Source organism: Artibeus jamaicensis, unplaced genomic scaffold (assembly GCF_021234435.1).
Source record: "Artibeus jamaicensis isolate MK-2021 breed Jamaican fruit bat unplaced genomic scaffold, CSHL_Jam_final scaffold_369, whole genome shotgun sequence".
In the NCBI taxonomy this organism is placed as follows: domain Eukaryota; kingdom Metazoa; phylum Chordata; class Mammalia; order Chiroptera; family Phyllostomidae; genus Artibeus; species Artibeus jamaicensis.
In genome coordinates, this window is record NW_026522042.1 from 22,294,779 (window position 1) to 22,318,249 (window position 23,471).

A 23,471-nucleotide genomic window follows, 5' to 3' on the forward strand; every position below is an offset into this window, starting at 1 on the left:
CCTTAAGTGTCTAAGCAAACTCATGATAATTTTCTTAAAACAAAAGATTAAAGAGGTGCAGGTTGAGGGCATAAACAAAGTTCATATTTTGTTTAAAATCTGACTTCAAGGAAATATAACTTCAGAAGGAAGTCATTTTTCCTTGTGCCAAGAGTAGAATTAATTTTTTAATTTATTAATTCAAATATTTCTAACATTTACAAAATCAAAAATATAATTACTCTAAATCCCAAGGTTAAATAATCTTCACAATAATACTTTGTATAAACACAATTCAAGACAGGAGGACTTGAGCACCAGGAAATTAATTGGGGGAGTTTTAGTAAGAAATAGATCTGCCAGCAGGAATGAATACACACTTCTGCTGGTCAGCGTGGTCTCTGTCTAGAGAGCACACTAAGTAGGATGCCAATTTATAATCCACAGATTTCATGTAAACTGGGAATTGGGACACAATCAAAATGTAATGAGACTAAAACAGGGATATAACTTTCTCTTGATGTGTACAGAAGTAGCTGGATTGCAGAGAAACGAAGAATTTAGGATGACAGCATTTTTCTTTAGAACACTAACTTCAATATAGCTATAAATGCTTTTATCCCTGTTGTATCTGAAGTGGGAAGAACTGGGGGCAGTGGGCTGGGATGGATGTAAAAGGCAGAAAATTGTATTTGAACATTATTAAAATTTTTAAAACCTGTCAATAAATATAAATATAAATAACATAAATAAATAAATGAATGTTGTTACCTATCAGTTGTTCATCATATTATAAAGAAAAAATTAAAATGAAAAACATTCTCGAGACCTTAATTTATTGTAATAGCATCAGAGCCTGCTTTATATTTCCTCAAATCTGAAAGATAAGTGTGGGTTCCTGTCCAGAGTCACATATAAATCTACCTGCTCTAATAGTAGGTGAATAATGAAGCCTTCTCTCTGTTGAGTGGAAATGGATTAATTGGTTGAAAACACAGAAACATGGTGCAACAGTCTTTATTTTGAGAACCTAATGATTACATGGTTTCTTTTCAGTAATGAAAACTTCCTTTTTTCAGAATAAAACGTTATATAAACAGAAGCCAAAAAAATCCATATGAACACTCAGAATAAGTTGGTACAGAGAAGAAAAATAGTAATTACTTGTGATTTCAGCTCAAATTAAAGAGATTTAGTTGCTTAAAAACAATAAAAAGAAGCTGTTATTGGGGCCCACTTTACTTGTTATTGTAATAACTACATATACACACTTCCTTTTAGTCACTTGGTGTTTTTTATTTTGCTTTGTTGTCTTCAGAGGGGATTTATACTAGTGCTTGAGATGAAAAAGCAGGACTGAATAATAAAACTCAAAGTCGGCTCCACATTTCTCACATATATTCATGCTGTTTTCCATTATTTGCTAATTATCTCCTGCACATTAGTCATCCCTCTTTAATTAAACTCCAACATTTTGAAAATAGGGACTAAATCTAATGCTTCTTTTGCAATACTTTTTTGCCAGTGGTCAGCATGTGTGGAAATCCTAGTAACAACCAGTTAATCGATCAGTCAAAATATATTTATGGATATGTTCCAAGGGGCCCAAACATGACTTAATAGAACTCTAGTTTTACGATAGTCTATCTCCCATTCCTTTCATAAATTTTCTTTAAAAAAAAATAATGGGTTTATACTTTAGTGTGCAATTTCCTTTTTATAATTCCACTTTAACAATCCTAATTGAAATATATAGGTTGTATTTATCACAAAGTGATTATAGATACCATGTAGGTGATATATTTTAAGGAATATAAAATCTCTCCTTCATCTCATATAGCTGGAAATATTATGTGTTCTTACATAAACAATTCTTACCTACCTTTATCTGCCTCGAACACAAAACTCATATTAGAAACTGAGAAGTCGAATTAAGCATAATGTTTTGAAATATCAGACTAGAAGAGAAACGCTCTTTCCCCATACCACAATTTAAAACAGTTGCCTTCAGGCTTACTGACTGTGCACACTGCTATTTTTGTGTTTTCCTGTACGTATGTAGCAAATCTTAATAGTCATTCCCTTAAAAAAAACAGGCACAAAAGTAAGTGTATTTACAAATGAAGCCTGAACTCAGAGTTCAAATTTCTCTCTAAAGAAATGACTCCAAGAGGTGCAACATGCTAGGTTACATTATTAGCAAAAGCCAGTAGGGGGCGCGCGAGAGGCAACCACACATTGATGCTTCTCTCCCTTCTTTCACCTTTCTAAAAAAATAAATAGAATCTTTAAAAAAAAGCAAATAATTGTTTCTTAGGAGCCACTACATTCACCTTCACCCTTGCCTGTCAGTGACTCATGGCCACTACCTCGCAGAAAAGTCTATTTTTACATGGTCCTGCTTCCACCTGCTGCTGAAGCTTTAGTTGCCAGCCTTACCAAACTCCAGGTATAATACCCAAGTTTCTTGTTCTTAAATCACTTTCAAAGGTGTTGAACTAAACCTTATTTCCCACTATATTAGTTTTCTATTGCTGCTGCAATAAATTATCACGCATCTGGAGAGTTTCAGCAATGCTCATGTATCCTCCCACCCTTTTGTTAATCAGAAGACTAGTATCAGTCATCCTGGTTCCGATCTGGGGCCTCTGGAATAGAATTAATTCACTTCTAGGCTCATTCAGGCAGCTGGCAGAATTTAATTTCATGAGGTCAGACTGAGGTCCTGGTTTCCTTGCTGGCCTTTAGAAGGGGGATGTTCTCAACTTCCAGAGGTCACTGCATTCCCCTCCTAGTTCATATTCAAGACCATCAATAGCTGCTCAGTTCTGTCTCATGCTTTTCATCTCTCTGACTGGTTCTTCGTATTTCCTTTTCTGCTCTTACAGACCCCTGTGACTTCTTTGTGCTTATCTGGATAATCCAGGATAATCTCTTTTTCTAGTGTCATCTGATTAGGAACATTAATCTCCTCTTTTTATCTTTAAAATCCCTTCACAGCATTACCTAGCAGTCTGGTTTGAATATCCAGGAGCCTGAAATCCTGGGACGTCTTTAGAAATAAGCCTACCTGCCAACACGAACCCCATGTTTAAGGGCTAAGTGCTCCCAGATGCCTTCCTGTTAGTTTCTTGTTTAAAATCTGATAAACATGTATCAAATTTGCTGGCTTTATATTCTCACCCAAGTAAAGAATATCTACTTAGGACTAAATGAAGCACTAACCCACTGAAGAGTAGAGTCAGGTAAGCCCATTAATGGACTGGAGAAGCCCACAGCTATGGTCTGTGGCCAGCTACTGTCATTAGGAGTGGACCAAGCATGTTTATTTCTTCTGAACCCTGTGTCCCATGACATCACTCGGGTAGCTGAAAATTAACCCCTGAAGGACCGCTTATACCGTGGGGAGCTAATCCTTTGCAGAGGCCAGTTGCCAGCACATCACTGCAAATTACAATATATAATGGTATGTGCTCGGAGGAAGATTTGCAGAGGGTAGAGGAAGCAGCTAACAGGCAGGTGAAGTGACAGAGGACAGAGAATATTTCTTTACAGGAGCAACATCACAGATATCTTTAAATCCTAAATGGCTCTTGCTAATTTGGAACGTTTTATTGAAAAGGTTATAGGTTTTAAAAATAGGATGATTTATCATCCTTCAGGGTGATTGGAAATGTGATCTTTGACGTTTTTCAAAAAATGTATTAAATTTATTGGGGTGGCATTAGTTAATAAAATTACGTAGGCCTCAGGTGAACTTTGATACATGATCTACATGTTACATTGCATGCACACTCCCCAAAGTCAAATCTTCTATTACCGTATATTTGACCCCTTATTTCTACTTGGAGATGGTATTAGACCAGAATGCACCTCTCAACTGACACTTACCAGCTACGTTAGCTTAATCGATGAGTTATTTACTTCAGCCTCCAAATCTGTAAAGTTACCTCATGGGTTTTTGGTTTATTCCTCCATTCAACAAATTCTGCAATATTTCCATGTATTATGAGTTACTAATTCTGGGAATGATATGGTAAAAAATGTTTTGTTAATTCAAAAAGTGTTTAATCCATATTGAACAGAAATTGGAACTGAATAAACAGGTAAGATTTAGTGATAATAGTTTTATGTATTTGGACCTCTTAAAGAAGCTTGAAAAACTTTCTTGATAAAAATGTTTATATGCATATATGAATATATATTTATATATATGTATATATATATAACTTTAAGAAATTTGTGGAGCATTCCATATCCATTTGTGGACTCACTTTGTGCCCTTGCAACTCATATTAAAATTTTGGAATTTTACTGGGAAAGCATGGAAATAACGTAACTCTTCGCTTTCAATGACATAGTAGGGACTATCCTGAGACCACCATGTGCTAGGTGTGACTGAGTCATAGGACACAGGTGTGGAAAAGAGCACAGCATCAAAAGCAGTAGGCAGAATAAATTAAGACCATGCATGTGTGGCTTTGTGTGGAAAATTTAGCGTATTAGGCTCATTTTGGGGTTTGAATTTTTCAGACTGGTGTTTTGTCCTCTGTGTAGTATTGTAAGAAGGACCTGAATCTTCCTTTCATTTGGGAGGAAATTTGCCCTGAGAAAGCCTGGGGCGTAAGTTGTATAAGCTTTTCTAAACCTTAGGGAGGAAGGTACCGTTTTTCCATTAAAGTTATTTCCCTTGTGGCTTTTCCCTAGTTTTTTATTCCAAACAAATGCAAAGTTCAAAAAAGAACTTTGTGGACTATTAGAGCTATTTTCACTGAAAATCTTCAAAATATTTAAATGAAGCATTTAACTGGCCTACAGCTTTTAACTCTTAAATCTTTTCTTCATAAAACAGCCAGTGATTTCATCACTTTTCACAAGCCTGGAGCTAAAAACATAAACTTAATTATGAAATTGTTTTTGGAATTCTAAAGATAAGTACAAAATAGATTACATTTTAAATAACAAGAACAAAATCAAGAGTTTCTCCTTAAGCTAATTAATAGCTAAATAATTTTTTTCTTTTAAGCTTCTTCAGAATGAATATTTGAAAACCCAACACTGTTCCATTAAAATATACAAGGTCAATTTTCTCAATATAAATTTAATATTTAAAAGAAGAACTTCTCAATGCCTAAGGCATATTTTAATTTTATTTTTTATTTTGGGAACCAGTAAGCTTAATTATTTTAAAATAAAAATTAAAGTAATCCTAATATGTTAACAATATCTCTATATTGTTCATTCATTCAATTGCTTTCTAACTCAAATAATTGCATAAATATACTATCAAACTATTGTTTCTCTTAAGTATATAGGCATTATTCTTTTAATTTATGCATTAGTTCAATAGTTGTAAGCATTTTATTACAATCAACATTAAAAAAGAATTGTTTTAGATGTGACACTAAAGATAGAGAAGAAAGTTATGTTTTACTATTAGAGAATAATTGTGTTTAATATTATGAAGCTCTTCATTCTGTTCCGATAATAAATGCTTGAAAGTTCTTTAACAGCATTTATTTAAGCTTTTTATTCTCATTCTGAATTCTTATATCAGTAAAAAATGTAATTTAAATATTTAAATAACTTATAGAGAACATTAGAGCATAATCTGCATTGAAAATTGGCTAAAACATAGATGTTACAAAATAGCAAAAACATACATAACTTTTAAAAGTATGAACAATTGCTTCAATATTTATTTTCATATTGAGAATGGGAGACTATGTGACTGATGGAGAGACTGACTTAAATAAGGCAAAACCAACCCCTCTTACTGGTCTTATAATCTACATCTCCCTTTCTAAAAGATTGCAGCTTTTTATCCAACAATGTTTTATGAAGAATTAAACTCTAATTAAAAAATAAAAGTTTTAATATATATATGAAAAAACTGAGACTTTGAACCATAATCAGGTGGGATTCTTGGGGACCTGAAAAGATAATGAGGGTCCTGTTCTATGTGTCCCAGGACATGAATCTCTCTCTCTCTTTTTTTTTAGATTTTATTTATTTTGTGCACAGAGGGGAAGGGAGGAAGAAAGAGAGAGAGAGAAACATCAATGTGTGGTTGCCTCTCCTGTGTTCCCTAAAGGGGACCTGGCCCAAAACCCAGGCATGTGCCCTGACTGGGAATGGAAGTGGCAACTCTTTGGTTTGTAGGCCAGCACTGAATCCACTGAGCCACACCAGCCAGGGTGAATCTCTTTGTCCAGCTAATTCAAGCTGTATATGCTACCTGCCTATTAGTCCCTTAGTAGCAATCTCAGTTACCATACTGGTTTTCAGAGAAAGAGAGAGAAGCCGCATTCACATAACTCTTACTACAGTATATTGTTATAATCATTCTACTTTATTATTAGTTACTGTTAACCTCTCCATGTACCTAATTTATTAATTAAACTTTATCATAGGTATATATATATATTTGTACATATATATATGTAAAACATAGTATATATAAGGTTTGGTATTATCCATATCATGGTCTCAAGCATCCACTGGGGGCCTTGAATGTATCCCCCAGGGATACGGGGGAAGTATCCATTTTGCCAAAGAGAGAGACATGGATTATTGGGACTCAGACTAGATGAGGATCCTCTGAAGAACTTTCCTGAGTACATTCTTCAATATTAGATCTGTGAGATTAAAAAGAAAAATTATCTGCCCCGCTCCCAACCAACCCACAATGATAGAGAATGCTAACCTAACTTCTATAGTAACTCTAGTTCAAAAAGGAAAAAATAGAGACATATTTATAATATTTCCATAGAAATTCTGAAATTCACATCAACTAATGTTAAACATTCCTGGGTTAAAGTTCAGCCTGAGAATATGGGACTTTTAAAAAAAATCTCCCCAGCTTGATGTATAAACTTCCTGTAACCCAAACTATAATCCCAGCAGGTTTTTTCTTATATAAAAAATTGATGAGCTGATTCTAAAATGTACATGGAAATAAGACCAATAATATCAAAACAAACTTTTAAAGGAAGTACACATGAGTAAGACTTACAACGTATGTTTAAAGTCATTATGAAGACAGTGTAAAGTTTCAGTGAAGACTGATAAATAGATCAACGGCATAAAGGAGTCCAGGAATAGAACTACATTAATATGATTAACACACAGGCACACACATATCCCCAAAAGTTTGCTTTTTGTTGAAGAAACACCATCGACAAAGCTTCTGAACCCACTGAATATCCAATAGCTCTGATAGTTTCAGTTTGGAAGATCTAAAATATTTTTCATAGGTATATTTTGTGATGAAGTCAGTCAGATACATACTCCACCAAATTAATAAAACAAGGAAGGAAGAAGACAAGAAAAAGGGGTGGTGGAGAGTTCAGGATTATCAAAAGTTACTGGAAGTTGAGTTGCTATTATATTATAGTGAAGGAAAATTCACACAAGGCTGCCTTATTGAAAAAGATACAAATTTTACTTGGCAATTAGAACATAGGGTTAAGAGAAATGGTTAACTATATTTCAGAATACATCAAAGCAAATAAAAATATGAGGTAAATATCAACTCTAGAAAAGGCTAAAGGAACATTTTAAAATAAATAAAATATAATTACATTTGCATCATTTGACTCGACAATAAATACTATTACACATCCCTTTGATTAAAACAAAAGTTAGATATAGATATGTATTGTTGTAGAATGTCAAAGTTTTATATTAGAAAGTAAGTTTTGATTCTAAACAATTATGATCCCAAGGAAAAAAATCTCATTTCTGTCTTTCAATCCATTACTACCTAAATTCTTTATAGTGCTTTATTGCTTTGTGGTGCTTCTGACTCTATGATGCAATGCCATTTGTTGTCTTTGGTTGCCATGATTGATCACAAGCCTCAAACTAGTCATTCACATAACTACCCAAGAATTCCAAACTTGATTTCTAAGAACTTTGTATACAAAACTAGTCATAACTTGACTGATCCTCTCAGCAGCATTTAACATGAATATCTATATATCCTTTTTAGTAAAACTATCTCATCTCTTGATTTTTACAGATAATTACTGGGAAAAGTAGACTAACTAAAGTGGGAGGATACCAATTTGTTGTATATTTTAGGGATATTCCCTAATTTCTTAAGAAAATTTTATTAATTTTGCAAACACTGTGGAGAGATATAAAAATGTAGATTAAACTCAGTGAGTGGTGATTTAAGTATATTAATATTGTCATAGATACTACATATCTCCCAAATCCAATAGAAATTCAATCAGTTAGGTTGACAGAATTTCAGTCTTCCTGTTGACAGGTTTTCAAATCACAATTGAAGAAATTACACTGCACACTTGACCTATGTCCTTTATAAGCCCTTATGCTGTCAGCCACAGGCTCGGTTCATGTGTTTAATGAGAATAATGAATAATGAAATGATGCAACTTCAGTCCGTATATCTGTTAATCCACTTATATTAGAAATAACGCTAACCTATCATCTCTTTGGTTATACTCTACCATACACGGGGAAATTTGAGGGATTCATGTTATAAAACATATGTATGCATTCTATTGTGCATTCTCCAATCCCAAACAAATGAACTGGACAGATATGTGCAAATGTCAAATCACTGCAGTAAATTAGGGCAGAAAAGCAAGGGAAAGCTGTACTTCTCAACAGGTCATTGAGCAAAATATCTGAGCCATGCCAAGTACAAAGTCTTTTGTTAAGGTTGATTAGGTTGCAGATCCTAATAGTGCCAATAAATTAGGGGCACCTTTCACCAAAGGAAGTGACTAACAATATTTTGTTGCTGAGTTAAATAGAATAAATGTCTCAGAACTTGGCCAGAAGGTTGAGAGATTAATTAATTATTAAGAGGTTTGGGTTAATGTAAATCAGATTTGCCTTTTCGAGCTAAAGAATCGAGATTGACAAAGACATTAAATCTTGAATAAAAACTAATTTACCAGGACTTGCAAAAGCCTGCCCTGAAAAACAAAACAAAACAAAAAAATTGTTCATGGAGTATGTTGTTAAATATCAAGCTTTTCTTTTGTACTATGTTCATCAGAAAGGTACCCTTTCAAAGTAGGTATTTATATACTGATAATCAAATAAAACACTTTGAAAACTGCTTATTAGAGTTGTGATTACTCTTGCCTTTCCTTTCTGTTTTTTAATTTCCATTATAATGACTAAAAACAAGCTTCTTGACAGTATTCCTAAACAAGGTTATGCCTGCTCACAAATTAAAACATATTGCAATTCTCTGATTAAGGAAAGCAATCTATCCTTTCTAACATTTTTAATTAGAGGCACTTAATTTTCATTGTACCCACCTACCTTCCTACCTTATAAAGATAGGCATGTATAAGTTAAATTTTTAAAATATCTGATATTTAATGGACTGAAAAAATGTTTTTGTCTTTTTTTCCTTTTTCTCTTCCTTAACATTTTCCTCTTACATTCTATATCTATAACTAGTAAGACATTTGATTTATTAATCTCATCCTCATGCAATGGCATATAAACAGTGATCAGATAATATGACAGATGAGGAACCCAAGGGGCATAGTTATTTTGTAACTTCCCAAAGGAAACAAACTTGTTATTCAAAATGATAGCATTTTAGAATGATTGCTTGATGTACCAAATTAGAACAACTGAGCCTAATTACTAGCTCTAATAATTTCTGTGAGATTAAATGAAGTAAGGCATGTAAATGCTTTGAAAAGTGCCATTAACATATCATCAGTTTCATACGTGTGATTATATTCCTTATCTGGCTGCCTTGTTTGGGTGGATTTCTGTTACACCATCACATTGCATGCAATGACTTTTTACATATCCAGATGAAATTACTAGAAGTGCACATATTTTAAAATCCTAATGTTCTTGGTATTTTCATTTGAATTTTGAAGGTTAATATTGACAAAGAATCCTGGTAACTTGGCAGGAGTAGCTGCTTGCAAAATTTATTGGTCAGATGATTAAATTTATCAATATCAACACTACATTTTCTCTGATCACTACACATGGAGAGATGCTCCTAAAACTAGACAAAGACTGGGCAGTGATTGTAGGACCAGGGTCACTAGAAAATAAATATTGTATATATGTTGCTTTGTTTTCTTATGGTTTTCCCAGAGAAAGCTATGTGGCCTACAGTCTGATTTAGATACAGGTATGAAAAGCATGCACATGTTTAGCAGAATTAAAGTACATTTGACAAAATACTCCTGTGGTAACATTACTTGTATACTGAAGCTTAATTTCATAAATAAACCTCTTTCTCAGCCTAATAATAATAATTTGGAAAAAAATGATGTTATTGTAGACAAAAGTAATAATTACATTGTTTTAGTTGATAAGGTCTAAATGCAACAATTTATTTGATAACACTTGAAATGCATTTGAAAATTAAGATAATATATTTATATATCAATACCATTAACAAACATATGTGTTTAATAGGTAAACAAACACTAATGTTTGAGTAAATGCATCACTAAGCAGTGGGTCAATCTTTAAAGAAATTTTATTTCAGTATTTAATGCATTCTTTTTAAAGCTGTTACATTATATATACATATATATTCATATATATACATACATATACACACACAAATATATATATATGTTCAAGGAGAGTTGTCTGGCTTTTCCTCCCACCTCTGCCCCCACCCCAGCCAGCCCCACCTCTCTCCCCTGATTCCACCCCACCTTGGTTTTTTCCATATGTCCCTTATAGTTGTTCCTCAAAACCCTTCACCTTTATTTTTAGAGAGGGGAAGGGAGGGAAAAAGAGAGGGAGCGAAACATCAATGTGTGGTTGCCTCTCATGCACCTGTTACTGGGGACCTGGGCTACAACCCAGGTATGTGCCCTGATTGGGAATCAAACCAGTAACCCTTTGTTTCACAGGCCAACACTCAAGCCACTGAGCCACACCAGCCAGGGCTGTTTGATGTGTTTTTGAACTTCAGTGCTACTTAACACATTTAATAAACCCTTAATGAGTGGGTATTCTTGTTAAAAGTAATTGTTGATAATTTTTTCAGTTTGAATTTTATTTTTTTGTTGTTGTTCAATTAGAGTTGTCCCCACTGTCCCATTACCCTCCCCTGCCCTACCCACCCCACCTCCCACATTCAATCCTCCCCCTACCAGACAGTGTCTTTGTCCCTGGGTTCTTTCTGCATGTTCCTTGACCACCCTTCCCCTTCGTTCCCCAGTTATCCTCCTTCCCCCTTCCCTCTGGCTACTGTCAGTTTGTTCTTTATTTCCAAGTCTCTGGTTATATTTTGCTCACTTGTTCATTTGTTGATTAGGTTCCACTTATAGGTGAGATCATATGGTATTTGTCTTTCACTGCCTGGTTTATTGCACTTAGCACAATGCTGATATTTTCAAATAAGCACATATAACAGCACTTTACAGGCATAGCTTGCTAGGGTCCTCCATTGTGCCCATGTCATATGCTCATGTACTGTGGGAGCAATGTCTTCTCAAGTCCCCCCGGTGCCACAGACATGCATGAATGAATAAATATGGCCAAGAGATGCTGGATCTGCTTAGGGGTGGAGGAGTGGGCTGTGGCCAGTTTCTCAGGAGAGACAAAGACCAGCAGTGGCCAGTTTCTCTGAGGAGAAAAAGGCCCTGAGCACCCTCTTCCATAGCCTTTTATCAAGTTGTAATACACAGGAATACAGGGTGGCAAGGATCAAACAGTAGATAATATTTCAAAGAAATCTGAGGGCTTCAGAGTCTGAGTCAGTGTCTGTCAGGAAGAGAGTTGCAGAAACTTTGGGAGAGGTACTCCTTTCCTCTCAGATCCTTATATGAATGAAAGCACTCTTAGCAGATTTCACAGGTTAATCAGCAAGTCTTTGTGATGCCAGATTTTTCCCCAGGACATGCTCTGGCAAGGTATGGAGCTGCACCTCTCCCCATCAGGTATTCAGGTTTAAGGGGATTAGAGCCAGGAAGAGCTTCTCCCAGAGAACATGGGGACTCGGGCTTTGACAAAGCCAGAGGGGTGAGAGTCCATTGCTCTTTGTTGCAGCCCCCAAGTCCTTCCATGAAGGCCTCCCAAGTGATCAAGTCTGGCTTAGGTTGCCCCCTACTGTGAGGGGTCTTACCCATCATTGACCAAGCTCTGGGGGCAGGGAGAGGAACTGAGGCAGCGTTTGCTACCAGAGACAGGCTTTTTCTCTTGCAGCTGGCATTCCAAAGGTCGTCTCTCACCCTTAGCCACAAGGGGCAGAGATACAATTCCTAAAATCAGGCAGAGCGGTCTACAACAATTCACCTGGCCATGCTTGTTGACCTACACAATGGTGGACGCTAATCACTGATCTTTGTATCACCTTCAAGTCCAACAGTTGCCTTACTCCTCAAAGGCAGGCCTCTGCTATGTTAATTACCTCCCCTCATGCTTCAGAAATCTCTTTTAGTGGTCTGTCTAATCTTAGGACCTAAAGAAATACCTTCCTCTCATCTGTTGCTAAACAGTAGATATAAACTCTTATTTTTTTTGTAGACACTGTTTATCTCTGGCACCTGGGTCCTAATTATGGACCTCAGTGTGACCAACTGATCTCATCTGAAGAAGCTTGATAAGCCTGGTCATCACATTTCCCCAGACTGATAACCCTATGAGATCCCCCTGATACCAATGTTGTCACTGTGGGCCAAGGGCCTGTTCCTCACAAACAGCTACACATCTTAGGTGCTTTATCTCCAAATCTCAGCCCCAAATCTATTACTGTCACCTTAAAAATATGCTGATTTGAGCCTTGGCTGCTGTGGCTCAGTGGATTAAACACTGGCCTGCAAACCAAATGACTGATGGTTTAATTCCCAGTCAAGTCACATGCCTGGGTTGTGGGCCAGGCCCCCAGTAGGGGGCATGTGAGAGGCAACCACGCATTGATGTTTCTCTCCCTCTCTTTCACTCACCTTTCTCCTCTGTCTAAAAATAAATAAAATGTTTAAAAAATGCTGATTTGCTCATCTGTACTTTTACAGTTTGTAGGTTCTCTTCCACCTACATGTAACATCCGATTCAGTATAGTCTCCCAAACAAAAAAATAATAATAATAATAACAAATTTTAGGTTCTACTGAAAACAATATTGCCTACATAAACCTTTAACTAATTACTCAGAAATGAGATCCTTAAACAACTTTATTTTACTTGTGTTTACATTTGTCCATCCTTATCAGAATGTTAGTTTCTTAAAGGTGAGTGCCAGTCTTACCTATTTCTGCATTCTTTTTCCTCTCTGTGTCTTCCAAAGGAGTATGGCAGTTATTCGAAAAGTTTCAAACAAAGTGATGGGATGTTTAATATATGCTTCTGGTTACATAAGAACAGAATGATTACCAAAAAATTTATTTGAAGAGACCTCAAAATAGACTGCTGGAACTGCTATTTTCATAAATGCCTTTTAATCAAGAGTTGCATGCAAATGACAATAGGGAATGAGACTTGGTAAATAAGTGAGATCTTGCTTGAAGTATTAGCAGTAGTTTTAGGTAACTTTCCTTGTCATAAATGTACTGATTTTACTGGTTATTTCAAACCAAAAGGTAGATGTGAATCAATGAGGAAAGAAAGCATTCTCAGGATGGTTTTTAACTTACACAGTTGGGAACTTCAGCATGTCTTAGACCCAGAAGTCATAAGCACTTTTTTCCCTTCCCGATATGATTGTAAGAGAGTTAATAGACTTTAATAACTATTGTAAAAGCTGAATATTTTATCTATGCAGAGTTAAAGGTAGAAAGTTTAAGGAAACATGGTTCATAGACTGTCATATTCAAATTGTGTGTGTGTGTGTGTGTGTGTGTGTTGACATGAAAAGCAGATGCAAGTTGCCATGTTGATAGAACTACAAGACCTGGCCCAGAGACGTCATGATTTTCTGTCTCCTGGGCTACATGTTAGGAGATGAAACTATTTTCTCTTTGAAATGTCTTTGTGGTTTAAATTCAAGTGACATCAAATGCAAATAGCCTGAAGCAAAGCTGGCTTTGATTGTTCCCTTGCCTTGAACGATCTAGTCACATGGGAAAAGTCAACTCATATAATGGGGAATATGTTTAAAAATGAAATTTGGAAGGAAAAGTAATACTTTAAACTATGCAGATTTTGTTGCTAAAATAATGATCAACCTACTGACTGCCCTGGAATTTGTACTGGGATTGCCAAAAAGTTCATGCAGTCTTTTCTGTGTGATGGTTCTAGTAGCGTTTAGTTGTCTTCAACGGCATTCATAGCAGTTTTGTTAGATTGTATTGTGACAGCTGCCATAACAGCATGCATTAAAAAAATTTAATGAAATTAGTAAATTTTTGTGCAGGCATTTTAATATTAAAGATGGAAGAAAATATGCAACATGTATGCTTTATTATGTCAAGAGAGATAAAAACACACTAAAATGCAAAAAAAACACTTCTGCAGGCTGTGATGGATCAAATGTGTCAAAAGTGGTTTGTGAAGTTTCTTGGTACTATTGACATTTTGGATGACTAATTATTTGCTATGCAGCTGTCTTATGCATTGGAAGATGTTTAGCAGCACCCCTGGCCTCCACCCACTAGAAGCCAATAGCAGGAGATAGCTGACATGCTCAAAATATCCAAATCAATAGTTATTGGTGAAAATGAAAAATGTGTCTTTCATCGTAGGAAAAAAAATATGGACTTTTTAGTCAATGCAATATTTTATTTTAACTTCCAAATTATGTCTTAAGTTTAAACACTTATTAGTTATTGTTATTGTAGTAATAGTATTATATAAAGTCTAAGGTCACAGAGCATGATGCCATCTTCTCTGCTCTCAACATTCTGACAGACCAGAAAACTACAAGCTGGAAAACATAAGTAGATTTTCCACAGCATGCATTTCTTTAGTCATACAGACTTCATCAGTTTTAAACTAGTGCTCAAGCCCCCACACCATCTTTTCCCAAAGCAAGGTATTCAGACTGGGAATCACAGCAGTGCTCCAAGAACCAGGATTATAACACTTCTGCAAGCTTCCATTCCTCTTGGGTAATACGAAGAGCTACTTTCATGCTAAAGGTGTGAGAAATGGAGAAAGGAGAAAATCCTGAATTGAACATGTGATTTCTCAAACTTAGATCTGACCACCTATCTCATTTTTTTCCTCTGTAACTTCTGTTAAAATCCAGTGCGTCCCATTTCTTTCAAGTGCATTTGGATAAATCTTGGAATAAACCATGCTGAAAGAAAATGAGTCTTGGAAGAAATACTCCAGAAATGGATAATATTCTTTGATACTTATCTAGTTGATTTTCACTGATAACTAAGAATCTTCTTATGCCTCAGTAAAACCCACCATTGATCATGCAGTATATAGCTTTATTTCTGCAACAGTATCAAGACACAGTTTGGGTGGGGTCAGTTGGTATTTTTTATAACTCATAACAATATATGGATATACATTTGTGTTTCCTTACTGGACAGTAATTTGTTTATAATTAAGAACCTGTATATACATATACATATAAATGTTTCTGTGTATATATGTGCACATGTGTGTATTGTGGACTCTTAAATACAAAGACTATATATACATAAAGTTGCACAATACCTGTTCAATGGGGATAGAAACTTTTTACTTCATGATGCTAAAAGTAAAATTTATATTTTGCCTATTCTTACTGGGAATAGAGCTTTCGGAGCGTCTCATTAATGTTGATGTTTTATAGCATCTGCCTACACACTTTGCAGTTGCGTGTAGAGCACAAATTGAATCTATTCATTTGCACAACTCTTATTAAGTACTAGCCTGGGGAAAGTGCTCTGGTGGCCTGTCGAGCAATTGCTCTGTGACAAACAGCTGAATCATTTCACTTTGTCTTAGATGAGCCGTATTCACTGGCATAATCGGCCTCATTTGCTGCTGTCAAGTCATCTATGATACTTTGGGGGAGTTCTAAGTCCTTGTAAATTTTTTATATTATTTAAACCTCTTTCTCATAATTATATGAATCATAATATACTAATAATATGATTTTAATTTGAATAAAATATAAAATGTATTCTGTTTGGTTAATATTCTTAATATGAGCCCAAATAGGTGCTAGGCACTATCTCATTCAAAGATGTACATTTATTATTTATATCTCCTTGATCAGAAAATTACAAACATCTTAAATTTGAAGGGTAAGTTATTGAATGCTAAAGCTAAAATGGGTTCTGAGAGATTCATGGCCTTATTAAATCATTCACATCTAATGGAGGAGAAAATAAAAAATCACAAAATACTGTGGTATGCACTAAAAAAAAAGTCCACAAGCCTAATCATTAGAAGAGCTCAAAAAGAACATGCATCATCCATGTGAAAACAAGGAAGCTTCCCTGAGCCATGGAGATGGGAGAATGGGGGAGACACAGTTTGCTTTCTGGAAGGTCAATCAGGATCAGCCCAGTACAAACATTTCACTCACAAGTAGAGTCTAGTCAAAGTTCAGAGATTAGAAAGAGCTTGCCAAGGTGATGGCCTGTGTTGAGTGAAGCTGAAATGCCCAAATTATTTACATAAGGAATCATAAGGTTGAGGAAAGTGGACATACTTGAATAGATCTAGTATGACTATGGTATGTATACTGCAATAAGAAATATAACAATATATGTTGTATCATATAATGCATATGATAAAGAAGGCAGTACAATGCCTGGTAGGCTTTTTCAAGTTCCAGAGAGAACATTTTCTGCATCTAGGGATAAAGTCTCAGTGGTATGCAAGGTGACTCAGAAGGCCCTTAGCTCTGAGTGCATACCAGAGTAGCAAAAGGTTCTGTAAGAGATCTGGGCTGCAGTGCAGTCTTGCCATTTGTATCCTACAAATCAGCACAGTCTATGATGGGGGAGGCATCAGTTTATGACACATGAATGAGTGAATAGCAACTCTTTCTCTTGTCTCTCTGAAGCAAGGTGATGTCGTCTGTGGTACAGAATAGTATGCCTGTTGACAACTCCTTGCTTGTAAGTGAACTGTAATAGACTTGGAATATCTGGTCTCAGGACACCAAACAATTAGATGCCAATCATCAGCAGCTTTTTCTTAGATCCACAAAGTCGCCTGATTCAGATGGCCGAAGCAACAGTGTATGACATGGCGGGGCTATGACATCAGGGATTACGCACTAGCAAGCTCTGTGGTCAGACAGAGCAGACCAATGACACCCACAAATGGCTTTCCAGCTCACAAGAGGTCTCTATGAAGGATATGGTAAAGTCCTCAAATATGAAATACAGCATGAGCTTAATTTTATAATAAGACTCTTCAATATTTGGAGAGTCTTATTATATGACAGGTGTATTAGACCTGTGCCAATGAGTGGCCTTGAAAGACCGTTTTCTAGCAATAGAACTCTGAGCAGTCTCTTGTGGATAAAGATATGGCTTAATATTAAAGATACAGTGTTAAGTCACCTGATACAAAGATATGACTTTTCCGTGGTTGCTATTAAATACATAAGTGAATAGTAGGAAATGGCCTGAAAACTGATTCAGGACATGTAAGGAAAAGACTGGAAGATAGCAAATGAGGATAACTGAGTTAGATGCATGTGAATGGACATGAAGGAGTGAGAAAAAAGTTTTGAAGATCTTTGCATTGTATGCGAACACCCTCCAGAGAGCATCCACACATGGAGGAGACACTGAGAAATTAAGGCGACAAAATGATCCTCTGGTTACAACAGCCAGCCCAGTGCTAACATATGGGATTGATGACCATGATGGCAAATGTGAAGGCTAGATACAGGCCCCAAAACTCATATACCCTCTTATGAAGGCTAATGAGGTACTGACATTGCCAGTTTTCCAAACTGCCAATGACAAAGTCAAAAACAGAATGTGCAAAACGTAACCATTTCTCTAGTAGATCATGGGTCCACATGATAGTAAGTTAGCTACATTGGGACATTTCCACTCTGGAAGAAACAGCAGTTTATCCTCACAGTAACAGACATACATTCTCAGAATGATATTACCATTTTTTACATGTAGGTAAGATAATTTAAAGGTAATTTTCACCAGGATGACAAGGTTTCAGGGAAGCCAAGGGAGGCAAGCAATTATTTCCATGTTTGGGTTTGTGTCTCATCTTGTATTTGCTTTCTGCTCATCCTCTTTTTACTTCCACTCTTCCGTATAACATGAATTCCTCCCAACATAATTGTTCAGGGATTAGAGAAGCCTCGATCATTTCACTTCCATGAAGGGTTTGCCCCTGTCTGAAAGTTTAATTAGATTTTATCTTAGCTCTTCGAGGAGATATTTTTAACCACAGTTTTTAGCTTATCACATGCCTTTTGGTTGTTGGAATGAGAGAAATGGTCCCTTGTGCTTTTCCTACATCTGAATGAGAAATGGAGCTGACACAGGCTTGCTGAACCTGTAAAAATGTTAAGTACACCGATCAAACACACTTCATGTAATACATAGTCCCTTTTTTTGATTTTTCAAATATAGTTGATATTCAATATTATTTTACATTATTTTCAGGTGTACAGCATGGTGGTTAGATATTTATATAGTGTATGAAGTGTCCCCCTGGTAAGTCTGGCCCCTACTTGGGAGCACACGTAGTTATTACGGTCTTATTGACCATATGCTGTACTTTCCATTCCTGTGACTACTCTCTGACTACCAATCTCTACTTTTTGATCCCTGTGCTGTCTGACTTATTTCATGTAGCATAATACCCTCTGGGTCCATCCATGTTGTCGCAAATAGTAAACTGTAATTGTTGTGATGGCTGAGAAATATTCCATTTGGTATATGTACCACATGTTCCTTGTCCAGTCCTCCAGTGACAAGCACTCAGGCTGCTTCCCTATCTTGACTGTTGTAAATACTGTTGCAATGAACACAGCAGTGGGTATATATTTTTTTCAAATTAGTGTTGTTTCACATGTGGAATTGCCAGGTCATTATGTGGTTCTAGTTTTTACTCTTTGAGGAACCTCCATACTGTTTTCCATAGTAGCTGTACTTGGCATTCCCACTAACAATGCACAAGGGTTCCCTTTTCTCCACATCCTCACTAAAACTTGGCGTTTGTTGATTTCTCAATGATAGCTATTCTGACAGTTGTGAGGTGATTCATCTCATTGTTTATAATATGCATTTCTCAAGATCAATTACTACATGCCATTATTATTATTTTCACTGATGTTGTTTATAACTTATGATAATGAGGTTCAGATTCTTTTTTTCAGATTCTTTTAAATTGAACTTAGTTGGGGAAAAGATAGCACTGAATAGGACCTTTGGATTAAAGGTTAATGAGCATTTTATTAAATGCGCATTGTTAAATTCAGCACTAGACTAGATTAAGGCTTTTCTTTTGTATTTATATTGTATTTATAAGCAATGCTAATATATTAGCTTTTGTCACCATACCAATGCTGAAAAATAGAAAAAAATCACAAATTCAGAAGCATATAACAATAAATGCACTCTCATGTATTTAGCAGGTGTTTGGGATTTAGCCAGGCGATTCTCTTTATCTCAGCTTGGTTCATTCATTTGTGCCAAGGTGTTAGCTGCATTTTGACTGATCTGGTGTTATTTTGGCTGGTATTTAATCTACATCTACACTCAGGTTTTGTAAACTGTTCTGAAAATATTCTTCGAGTCATTTACTTTTCCCAAATTAGGTATCCAGTAGTTATGCATTGTGTTTATTTGCCATATCTCTGCAGTAGTCTTTAATATGCAAAGCTTTCTCAACTTCACTTTATCTTTGCATATGTATCATAGAAGTATGGAAGAGGACAGTCCATTATTCTGTAAGATGACTCTAAATATTTTTATTTTTTCTATTTTATCTGGGATTAGCGTTAGCTTGTACATCTTTGGCAAGGGACACCAGTCCCTTTGGCAGGGACACCTGTCCTTTGGCAGGGACACCAAAGAGCAGTGGAGAAGCTCATGTTGATCACTCGGATGAAGTGTGCACACTAGGAATCTCCTATGGACACCCATTATTTTGTTCTCTGTAATTTATTAGCAGGTTGTGGTGAAATGCTTTGAGCTCACATAAATAATTGATTCCCATGGAATTCTTTTTAAACCAAAATTAGCAATCCAATCTGTTCAAAAACATAAGGGTGAAGAAGAAGCCAAATATTGGGCACAGGAGCAAAGCTGCTGCTCTGAGTAATGGAAGCTGGTGCTACTGGGAATTGCTAAAAATCTTAAGAAGTTTTGCTGAAATTAACAGTCCACAGATTGGGATTTTAGAATATTTATGTCTTGGCTCACACACCAGAATGGATGAGAGTACTTTTAATAGTGTTAATTTGGAGCTGTGGCTCCCATGGGCTGAGGAAGTAGAGAGAAGCAGAAATATGTAAAATGATCAGAAGTGGGCACAAAAGTAAGATACGGCAGCCTGCACTGATACAGATGAACCAGAACGAGGCCAGAGAGACGTGACACATGGTATCAAAAGCATCTGCTGCATAGCCTGTTCATGATGGAAGGGAACACCAGATTCCTCACATGATCATCACATTTTCATAGACATCGCAACACTTTTGCATTGCATCAGGTCACCACTAGGGCAAAAGTCGGAGACTGAGGTGTGTTACAAAGTTTTGTACAACGAACTGAGAGGGCAAAGGCTCTTTTGAAGATCAGTGCTAGTCACCAGAGCCTTTTTCATTTGCAGTTTCTACCTGAATGCAAAACAGGCTTCTCTCTGACTACAGCACACATTGTACATGTTCACTCATACTGGGCTCAGGACAAGATGCTAATTGTATCTCTATAGTATAATTACATCTTTTCTCTGAAATAAGGGAAGCATCCCAACCACCAAGTATACTGGAATCCCCAAGCAGCGTTAAGGGCCCTTTTGTATTAGTGATCATGTTGTAGGGACATTAATTGACCTGCTCCAGTTGTTTATTCCACCAGTACTGAAGTACATGGACATACATATGAATAACTTGAATAGTAGGATTCAGCACAATTTAGTATTTACCAGGAATATCGGTCTCAGATTTAAAAGGATAAGGAGTTGCACAGAAAATGCTACTATAGAGTGCTAGATACTGTTGATATTAGAATAACTGTTCATAAGGTCTTCTATGGAGGGAAGATGGGATTGCTGAAGGTGACAGAGAAAAAGTAAAAGCATACTTATGTTCTTCTGAATTACAATGATAACTGTTACAATGAAAGCAAAGCCAGAAATTATTAGCAGGGTCAGGGGGACAGTGGGGATATGGGAAAGGGAGAAAAGGGGAGAATTTAGTTTTTATTTTACATAAACATGTGCATACTTTAACTTTATAATAACACATCTTGACCATCTTAGCAAGTGTAACTCAAATGTTACCAGCCTGTAGATATAATTGAGATCACATTTATATTTATGTCCAAAATTGTAATGGCTCTGAGTCTCCATTTGCCCCCTTGGGAACTTAGACCCCACTTAGCACCTCCCGGTTGTGTCTGGGTGCTCCCCAAAGAACTCCTCTCACATGACCTCAGTAAACTCTTTCAGCTCCAGCCACCATGGTCTTCCTACTGTGTTCTGTCTCCTGTTACTTGGCATTGATATATTTTTTGCACATCATTGTTATTTTTCAATCTTCACAAAACTTTTAGGTACTTCTTGTCTCCCACTCCAAACCTTCAACTGAAAAGTCACACTTCTCATTTATAGAGGACAGAAGAGGCAGAGAAACAGGCTAAACAACATCAGGAGAAAACAGCCTGACACACCCAGAAAGGGGTCAGCCAGCCTGCAGGGCCCCCGCTGTAGTCTCTTCCCTCTCTGTACTGTGGCCGTGTTACATTCAGATTGAGACTTCAGGGACTAAAGCAGATGCCGGAGAGGCCTAGGTTAGATCCTGCAACAGGCATTTTGGGGTCACTGGGAAATTTGAAGTTCATCTAGTTATTTTATTGGATGAAAACTGAATACATCCTAACGTGGAAAAGTAGACTGTTGAGTAAAAAAACAAGTACAGTGTGATCTCATTTAGCAAACATACACAGAAAAAGATCTAAAAAATACACACTAAAAACTGATAGTAATTATCTCTTGTTAGTAGGAATGCATTTTTAAAATTTGTGTTATTATTTTCTATTTGTTACATATTTACTGCTTTTGTAATAATAAAAGGCTATGAAATTCCCTCTGGAAAAAAAAGAAAGTTCATAACAGGGTCAATATTTGGGGAGTCTTAGTAAAAATGTATCAAATTATATTAGAGAAAGGATAGGAGTTATATATTTGAGTTTTAATGAACTCTATTAACTTGTGGTGTAGAACACCCATAATTTCTGAGCCTCTCTCTCCCTCTCCCTCACTTCCTACCTCCTTCTCTAGACATGCTTTCTCGGTTTCTTCCTCCAGCTCATATATCCCTAGCAACAACTGGGTCTCTATACACAACTGCTTATGAGGCATTAGATTAATGACCAAGTTCAAAACATGAACCAGGAAATTATATCCCCAACCTTCTTCTCTAGATTAGTTCCTTTTATTCACGACAACACCAACATTCTTCCAGTAACCCAAGTCAGGGTCACATTCATTAGCATTGTCACAGCCCGTGGTCAACTATGTCACAGCTGCTCTTGGTGAAATAGTACAAGTTGACGGGCAAGAACACACAATCCATAGCCAGGGTTCATGCTTTTTCTAAATACCATACTTCTAAATAGCACAGTTCACCTTCTGTTTACCATCTGTCACCTTCATCCCTTGTTTTCGGAATTGAGATAAAAGTGGAACCAACACAGATGGGTGATGTGTGGATTAAATAAGTAGAGACATGTAAGTCTTATATTTACTTTTAAATCCATTTTGTGTTGATTTTTGAGTATGGTGTAAGAGATAGATCCATGTTCATTCTTTCAGATGTAAACATCCAGTTTCCCCAACACAGTTTATTGAAGAGACCAAGAGGCCCCTTGTTGAACCTGGAGGACACTGCCCTCAGCGCAACAAGCCAGACACAGAAAGACAAACACTGTATGATCTCAATTATATGTGGAGTCACAATAGTCAAACGTGCAGAAGCCAAAAATAGAATAGTGATTGCCACAGCCTGAGGGAAGGAGCAAATGTTGAGATGTTGGTTAAAGGGTGCAAAGTTTCAATTATAAAAGATAAAGAAGTTCTAGAGATATAATGTATATTATGGCTACAGTTAATAATACTTCTATTTTTGAAATTAGCTAAGAAGGTATATCTTTAAAAAGAACATGCTGACTATATGAGTTGAGAGATATGTTAATTGTCTTGGTTTTGGTGATTATTTTATATTGTATACATATATCAAAATATCAACTGGTACATATCAAATATATATAATTATCATTTGTCAATTACACCTAAGTAAAACTTGGAGAAGAAACTCTATAAAATAACATGCCATGTGAGAGACTAGCTTGGTATAGAAGTCATCACATATACGCAGGTTAGAAAAAAGAGATTGCTTGTTGACTCTGCCTACAACCAGTG